A 9,751-nucleotide genomic window follows, 5' to 3' on the forward strand; every position below is an offset into this window, starting at 1 on the left:
TCTTCTCCTTCCTCCTCCTGCTCCTCCTCCTGCTCCTCCTCTTCCACCTCCTGCTCCTCCTCCACCTCCTGTTCCTCGTCCTTCATCCCCTGCTCTTCCTCCTCCTCCTGCTCCTCCTCCCCTTCTTCTCCAAGAATGGAGGGAACAGACAGGGAAGAATACAAATGGGAGATATGTTATTGTCAGACTGGAGTCAACAGTCTTAAAGAAGATTATAAAACAACAGCAACAAAATTAAAAAAAACAAAGATGTAAAAGATTACCATGTGGGATTTGGTTAAAGCAGGATTGAACTCTTAGTAGCAGCTGATATGAACTCTGGTTATGGCTCCAAGCTCTTGAAGACCTTAAAGTCTCAACCAAGTGCCATCCCTTGCAGAGCAAACCTGCACACAAACTTCTGAGCAATAGGTATCTGACATTGTGGATGGTCTTGATGTCTGGAGGCTGGAAACTGCCAAAAGAAGGAATTTCCCTTGGCCTCAGAAGCCTGGAATCTTGAAGGCTGTAGTGGTTTGAATGAGAATGTACCCATGCGATCAGATGTTTGATCACTGCCTTAGTAAGAGGCCAGAGAGCTGACTCAGGATTTTAGCTGCAGGTCAAGGGAACCCTTTCCTGCCAAGGACTTTGTATTAGTTACTCTTTTGCTGCTGTAATAAAATACCATGACCAAGGCTATTTACAGAAGGAAGAGTTTATTTGGGCTTATGGTTACAGCAGGATAAGAGTTCATCACAATGGAGAAACACAGCAGCAAGCTTCAGGCATAGCAACAGGCAGCACTATTTGGAAGAAGCTCAGAAAGGGTGGACTTGCAGGAGGAACTGTCTTACTGAGGTGGGCTTTGAGACTTTAAGGAATGTGCACCACTTCTAGGGCATGCTGTACTTGGTGCTTGTGGTTGAGGATTTGCTCTTAGCTTCCTGCTCCTGCAGCTATGCCTGCCAAGGCTTTTGTTTCCTCTGAGGTAGCTAGAGTTCCAGATCCACAGGCATCAGCAATCCACTTTGTGCTTGCTTTTGAATTAGAGTTGGTACTGAGTGTGCAGAAGCCTTTATTGTCTCCTAGTTTTTTCTCAACCCTACATTCCCATACAGGCCCCATACCAGGACTAAACCCAGTTTAAGAAACTGGAGGTCACTAGTCACTAGCTGGACAGTAGTTAAAAATACTCGAGGACCAGGTTTGGTTCTCAGCACCAGCATTGGATGGCTCATAATTACTTCTGACTCTTCTGGCCTCTGGGGACACCTCCAAGCATGTGGGAGCACACATAAATTCAACCACACACGTGTGCATGTAAAGTAGTCAAGAAGTTGGGGTCTAAAAGCACTCTTTGCAGCCACCCGCTGGCATCATCTCACACTGGTCACTGGACAGGAGAAGCAGTGGTCGGATGAGAGTGGCTTACAACCATCTTTAATGGGATCCAATGTCCTTTTCTGGTGCGTTTGAAGTCAGCTACATAAAGTAAATAAATAAATCTTTTTTTAAAAAAAAAAAGATGGAAATGGCAAAATGGGACCTAGGCACTCTAACGATATTTGTGATTGCTGAGCCAAAGAGTGGCATCTATCAGCTTCTAGCAGGCTTCATTTGCGCTGCAGCTCAGAGACCAAGGTTGGGGAAGTAACTTCTCTGGGTCATCAGGACAGAGATCAGAGGAAAATTTAAAGTGTGTGTGTTTGCTTTCCAAACAAAAGTAATCATAGATGATTTGCAAAGGACAGGTCAGGACCAAAAGGAAACGTTTTTGCCACCCACTCACAGTTAACACTTCAATTTAAACACACTGGTGTTATGGTGCCTGCCTCTGCCACTTGACTCAGGCCTTGTTAACTTAGTCTTTGAGCCATGAGAGGGGGACATTATGCTTTTGTCACAGGACAAGGACTAATTAACCAGGAACACTGGGCCAGTGCATGCTGGCAGTGCTCAGAGCATACCTGCCCTCACTACATTGTAGCTGGTATCATAGTGTGTGTGTGTGTGTGTGTGTGTGTGTGTGTGTGTGTGTGTGTGTGTGTGTGTACACCTGTATCATACGCACATACCTCCCATGTTTAGTTCGTACATAATATATAGCATCATGCATTTCTGTTGAAGCTTTCAGTATGCACACCTTTGGCATGGGCATATTCTAAACCTTGAGGGTGCCACCACTGTGCCAAGACCCCAGAGATAGAAGTAACGACAAGCCTCAGTGACACATCTCACCCCTACTCCAAAGCCTTCCATGACTCCCTACCATTCGATCTCTTAAAAACAATATCAGCGAACATTAATTATGTATAACAATGGGTCGTATTACATTTTGTAGTGCATATAAACTATTTGATAGTATTCACTGATTTTTCTTCCTAGCCAGTTCCCCCCTTTCATGTTTTCCTTTCCCCGTGTGTGACCCTATAAGTTTTTTGAGGGTTTCTTATAGAAGGGGTGGTTTACAGGATCACAGACAACTGCTACACCACGGATGAGACTCTCCCCCTCCTTACGCCAGCAGCTGCTACCAGACAGACTAGACAGTAGGCTAGACAGTAGACTCAAGCAGAGGCTAGACCTCATGAGCCCCTTCCTTCCCTTCCACCACAGAACGATGAAGTCTCATCAGAGCCTGTGTGGGCAAACACAGCTGCACCAAGTTGGGGACTGGAACAACATGCCATCCTAGGATCAGTGTTCCACACATTCCCTCACCTCCTCTGGCTCCCAGTCTGTCTTCCCCTCCTTTGTGATGTTTCCTGAGCTTTGGAGGGGATGGTGCTTTGCCTGGAGTCTGCATTCTTTAGCATCGTCTCCTCTCATGGCCACCCTGTTTGTCCTGTCTCCTCCTTGCTGCCTCCATGACGTTCTCCACCTGAGCCACCCTGACAACTGCCAACATCCAATCCCATGCCAGAACATCCCCCTTTCCTCCCTGTATTTGTCTAAGCAGTTTTCCCACAGAAGCTTATTCCCCCTTTCCTATTGTTTAGGACAGCTCCTTCAAGAGCATTGTGGGAGTCAAACACCACAAAGAGCAAGCAGTAGACCCTATGTTCTGGCTTCGTTTTAACTCCCCAACTCGACTGCATGTCCCAAAGACTGGAGTCCCATTATGTGCCACCTTCTTTTCCTTTTGAGATTCATTTATCTAATGTATATAGGTATTTTTCTGTGTATGTGCCTGTGCATCATGCTTGGTGACTGAGGAGGCCACAAGAGGTGAGCAAATCCCCTGGAACTGGAATTACAGATAGTTGTGAGCCACCACGCAGATGCTGGAAATCAAAAGCTCTGATCTTCTGCAAGAACAGCAAGCGCTCTTTCCCTCTAAGCCACCTCTCCAGCCCTACTTAGTACCGCTCTTAATATTACTCTTCTGTAAGTTGCCTAGCACCATGCTGAGCCCATGGGTGCCACCCACTCACACATGCACCAGCTAACCATGTGCTGCCTGTTTTTCTATCTGTAGGTTTGTTTCACCTCACAAATGTCTCCTGGCCAGGCCAGCTGCCAGATGACAAGCCCAGAGACCTCTCTGCTGGTATGCACAGCCGTGGTTGTCCACCAACTATTCCCCCTCACATCGCAGCTTCCTTCACTGCTCATGTATTAAGAAATACTATGTTCACTGACTTAGGATCAGGCTCCCATCCTGGCCATAGTGTGGTTGGTGCCTACTGAAAATTGAGGAGACACAGGCCAGTGGAGAACAGCCTGGCACCTTTGCTGGATGAGAAGTAAAAGGGAGGCAGAAAGGTCTCTTCCCACTAATCTCTTGATTTTAGGGGCTAGGTTGGGGCACTTGTCTCAGTAGAATCATTATCTGGGAAGGTATTGGAACCCTGGGTCCAGATGAACCTGTGACCCTACTATCCCATGCTGTCTAGTTATGTGTGTTCTGGTTTGGGTGTGGCTTTCCCCAAACCACACTGGGTCCCCAGTGCAGGGGGGTTGAGAGGTAGTACACCTTTAAGAGGTGGGGCCTAGTGAGAAGTGGTTAGGTCACTGGAGGGTGCTGCTTTTGGTAGGGATTAAGGTTATTCTCATCCCATTCTGGTTAGTTCCTATATTAGTAGGTTGTAGTTTAAAGACTGAACACACAGCTGTGGAAATGGCTCAGTAGGGAAAGGGCTTGCTACTCAAACATGAGGATCCCAGTTCAGATTCAGAGACCATGTAAAAGTGTTTGATGTGCATGTGCATTCATTATTCCTGACCTGGGAATTGAGAGCCCATTGGCTGGCCAGCGTAGCTGGATTTGAAACCTCCAGATTCAGAGAAAGTCTCAAACAATAATGTGAAGAATAGTACTCACATATACTCACATGCATATGCACATGCAGGCGCACACGCATGCACACATACACACACACACTCTCATACACACACACTCACACACACATTCACTCACACACACACACTCTCATACACACATTCATACACTCTCATACACACACACTCACATACACATTCACACACACTCACATACACATTCACACATACTGACACACTCATACATACACATGCTCTCACATCGATACACATACATACTTTCACATATACACACTCACACATACTCACACACTCATATGCACACACAGTTTCATATGCACACTCACGTTCATATACACACATTTATATACACACATACACGCATTCACATATATACACTCACACACTCTCCCTCACACACACTCACATGGCCTGAGACCTCAGCTTTTGTCTCACTATTTAACCTGGACTGTATCTTCCCCACTGAGTTACCATCCGCCATTGTGACACTGCCAGTCATGAGCCTGTCACCAGACAAATAGGTTTACACACTCGTGAATTGCAGTCTCAAACCACTGAACTACATAACCTTTTGTTTATAGGCTACTCTGCCCCTAATTTATTGTGCTATCATTGTTATCGCAGCCTGAAACAGACAGGAAACCAAAACGTGTTTCCCTCATAAACCAGTTTGGTTTTCTGTATTCTACTTACTAGACTAAAACTACTAAATCTCCCCCTATTTTTGAACCCCTTCTACAAAAACTGAGCATTTGAAGTTCAAATCCACTTGGGTCTCACAACCACAATTTAGAGACAAGAAACAACGATCTTTTTCGAAGGTTTGAATTCTTCCCAGGACCCCACAGAGAGTTGGGACCAACTGTCTCCTGAGGCTGAGCTGTACCACTCTTCCAAGTCCCTGGAAAGACCTGCAGGTGCAGCCTACCTCCCTTACGGTTGCAGGTCTTGGAAGATAATGGTTGGTGGCATCCCACAGGGGACATACAACCTGCTTCCCATGTGCTTTTCATGAAGCCCGAGGGAACCACTGACATTGTGGATGCAAGGATCTGCAGCTGAGAACTTGCACCCCAAGCACAGAGAGAAAGCTTCAGGCACTGTGACTTAGCACTGCACAAACCTTCCCCAGTGGGAGATAGTCACTGGGAGTGGAATGGGAGACAGACCACTGGGCTTGTATCTCTTACCTCTTGGAGAAGCGGATCAACCATGGAAGCTAGCTGACCAAGCTTGCGTAAAGCCTTAGACTTTTTCTCCAGGCAACTCTCCAGAAAGTTCTTACCTGCTATTGGACAGGCATTCAACTTAAATATACCATAGTTTCTAAAATAACCCTGCATTAAATGATAGCTTCTGTTTGCACTGAGGAGGGAGTTAATCCCAATGTGTGTAGTGTGACCCTAGTGACTTATAGACCTAGGAAACTGGGGCTCTGAGAAGCAAGGTGGTCAGACATAAGTCTTGCAGAGAATCATCATCAATCTAGATCTAGAATGTGAGTCTCATGGGCATTCTTCTCATTTCCCCTTAGATTCTCAAAACCTACATCCTAGCTCTGATCCATGTTTGGGTGGATTGTTCCTCTATGTCGTGAGTTCTTGAGTCATTTGAAACAGTTCAAGCTATGGCCGACTATACCACATTTGTGGAGATGACTCTGCTCTCTTACTAGGATAGACTGAGCGGGCAGTACTTACCAATGCAATGCGTAATAGTGACTAATCATTGCCAACAGGAACAACTTTCAACTGCAGGGATGCAATCTTATGTTCACAGATCCTCAGGGTTGAGAAGGAAGGTGTGTGAGCATGGCACCAGACGAAGTATGGACTCCTGTGGCTCGATGTGTATTCAGTCCAGGCCAAGCTTAGGAGCAGCAGCTTCCTGGGTGAAGCTTTTGAGTAGGGTGTTTGGAGGCCGCATCTAGAAACAGCCTGTCTTGACTTCCACCTATACAAACAGAAATGTCAGATCTGATGGGCCTGGTAATTGCACTCATCTTTAGAAAAAAGAGATGCCTTCAGCACATGACAGAATAGCATGTTCTCATCCAGGGAGGTTGTGAAGAACTGAGGGCCAGGATCTAATTTGCCAGGTAAAGGGCCAAATGTCTGTCTGTCTGTCTGTCTGTCTGTCTGTCTGTGTCTATTATGGCTAGATGAGCTGCCCTCGTTCCTAAATATTTACCTCTGTTCATCATCTCAGGGATACTCAGCTTACTTCCTGACAGTGGGTTTCAGTTAAAATTCATGTGCAGGCATTTAACTCTCCTTCTTGAGCAGAGCCTATGAAAGGGCGCCATATAGCATTTGGCTTTCCCTAGATATCGTCCACTGTGCCTAAAGAGCCTGAGGTTCTAAAGTCTAGCTTGTTTTTAGTCTGCACCACTGAACAGGCCTCCAGTGGCTTCAATGCCCACAGCACTGAGCCATGACCCTCAGTTTGGCATTGCACTCTGAAGACATGATGTCACTCGGTCCAGCTATTAGCTACATCAAAGGATTTCGCTGCCATGACATAACTGGATGGAGTAGGCATCTTCACTTGCCTGTACTCTTTGGTCTGTGCCACATCCCATAATATACCCGTGCCTTTTCCTAATGCAAATGCAGTGATTAAGATACACTCTTCCTCATCTCCCATTCCTCTAAGGAGAGAGCAGGGCACGTCACAGCTCCTATGTCCTCTGCTGATTCAGAGGCATGAGAAGCCTGAGGTGGCCACGCAGCAGTCTAACACCCAGCTCTAGCATGAAGGTTGTGTGTCCTGACTGAAATAATCTTCCTTCTGGGACTGAAGCCTCTAGGCTAGATGTTCCTGAGACTGTAAGACAAGAGGCAAGTGTCTTGTGAGGAACCCCTCAGGGTAGCCATGCAGGTACCGTACCCACCTCCATTCTTGATTTCAGGACCTATATCCTGACTGGCGGAGGTAGCCCAGACTGGATGCTGCTGATTAAAAGCAGAGCTTCTTAAACACTCTATGCTCACAGTCCTGCGTCTGAGAGACCTTATACAATCCTGAGAGGTGGTTAGCTAGATAGTTAACTTCAAATTGAAACCTTCCATAAAGGCTCAGGAATCTAAGCCAAAAGTAGACGCTTCCTGTGGCTCCCTTCCAAGGTCATCCAAGCAGTAACAACTGCTGGGAGGTGATGGAGCTGCTTGTAAGTCCTGACTGAAGCTCTAGGAAAGCAGCTTTCCTGCGTCACCATGGGTGCATCCTGAGGTGTGCTCTTCTGTGATATGCTGTCTTTAGGCCTGCATGTCCTGTGAGTAACCCCTCACTCACATTCCCATAGAGAACCCCAATAAACCCACTGGTTACTAACCTTGCCTCGCCTTTGTCTGTTGGTGCCTTATCTGGGAAGAATGGAGATTTATCTCTCCCCAGGGTGGGGGATCACACAACATAGGTATGTAAAACGGATAAACAAATCAAACACGTAATTTTAACAAGTCACACGGAATCTTATTTGAAAGCAATTCTTTGATACATACACACATATACTCTTAGCATTCATTAAAGAGGAAAGCAGATTTGCATGCTAATAAAATGGGTACACTTGTTTAGTTAAAGAACCAAATTTTGGCTGGATATTTGATAGAGCAGTGTGTAGAGCATTGTCAACAGTTTTCAGGGTTGACAGATATTTTGATTTTATAATCATCAGTGCCACGATACCACTTGGCATAAACACATAGTACAAAATGGCAGAACAATACCTAGGGTTACTCCAGAAATTGTTTAGAAATTTTAACCTAATTCCCAAGTCAAAATTTATTTAATGATTTTCTTTTTTAGAATGAACAACTAAAACTTCAATTAAGATTAAAAAAATCAAACATTGAAACACAATGCAAACATATACTAATTAATATTTGTATACAGAAATTTGACAGTAGGGAAGCATTGATAGTTTTTTTTTTTTTGGGTAATTAAACCATTAGGTTTCTTTCTTTTTTCTTTCTTGTCTCAAGTTTCTTTGTAAAAACATCACAGGACACTGGTCATCTGCAAATACTGTGTAGGCAGGCTTGTCCTAGCACTCCATCTGTCTTCACATAGGTAGGAGCCTTTTCTCTGAGGCCTACACGGGGCCTGGGCACCTTTGGGAACCTGAGCTGGAGCTTTGGCCTCTGCCTTGGTTTGAACCTTGGGCTTTGGTTGGCAGAGCCCACGACCCCTGGCCACATATCTTCAAATCGGCTTCACAAGCTTGGGGTGAGGGATGAAAACCAGATGGCTGAGTTTGCGGCTGGTGCCCTTTGGTATCTTGGGCTTGAGAAGGCCTTTGATGGTCTCTGTGTGTACACTCACTGCCTTTGCACTGTTGGCCTGCATCTTCTTCAGGCCTTCCTTATTGTGCTTCTTGGCTTAGCACATGTTCTTCAGGAACTTGGGGTCAACCCCCTTCAGAGATCCATGTCTTTGTGACCAAGGTTTCTTGACACCATTTCTGTGCCATTTGCAGGACTGGTTGTGTGGTGTGGCTCTTGCACTTGGTCATGTCTGCACAGTAACCCATGGCTCCTACAGGGACTGGGACTGGAAGAAAACCATTAAGTTTCTACAAGAGTGAGAAGCTTTGAATGGACAGTAGAACTTCTGCACTTCATAAGACCATCTCCAACACAGCCAGAATACAGCAAATACAGAGGCGAATGCCAGCAGCAAACCACTGAACTGAGAATAGGTCCCCTATTGAAGGAATCAGAGAAAGAACTGGAAGAGCTTGAAGGGGCTCGAGACCCCAAAAGTACAACAATGCCAAGCAACCAGAGCCTCCAGGGACTAAGCCACTACCTAAAGACTATACATGGACTGACCCTGGACTCTGACCCCATAGGTAGCAATGAATATACTAGTAAGAGCACCAGTGGAAGGGGAAGCCCTGGGTCCTGCTAAGACTGAACCCCCAGTGAACTAGTCTATGGGGGGAGGGCGGCAATGGTGGGAGGGTTGGGAGGGGAACACCCATAAGGAAGGGGAGGGGGGAGGGGGATGTTTGCCCGGAAACCGGGAAAGGGAATAACACTCGAAATGTATATAAGAAATACTCAAGTTAATAAAAAAAAAAAAAAAAAAAGACCATCTCCAATGTGAGCTAGGGTGCTTTGCAATGCTTTGCTTGGCATAGCATGTGTGATACCATGCTCAGTGCCGAGAGGTGTATCCTGTATTCAAAACCAAGGTCCCGTGAAGCCATTCAATGAGATGTAGAGTGGGGCTACAGGAATACCTCACATTCATTAAGTGCTTGGCTTAGAATTAGGTTTTGATCTTTGTGCCTTCAGTAACCTTTTACTGTTTCCAAACTTTTCAAGACCGCCACATCAGTTACTTGACACTGGAGATATGGTGCTGTGACCCACAGTTTGAGAAGCTAAAGCATAGGAGACACATTACACTGTGAAAGCCATGCCTGAACTCAGCAAGGAACTGTCAGTTGCTTTAAGAAATG

The sequence above is a fragment of the Rattus norvegicus genome, chromosome 16, assembly GCF_021556685.1.
Source record: "Rattus norvegicus strain SHRSP/BbbUtx chromosome 16, alternate assembly SHRSP_T2T, whole genome shotgun sequence".
Classification (NCBI taxonomy): domain Eukaryota; kingdom Metazoa; phylum Chordata; class Mammalia; order Rodentia; family Muridae; genus Rattus; species Rattus norvegicus.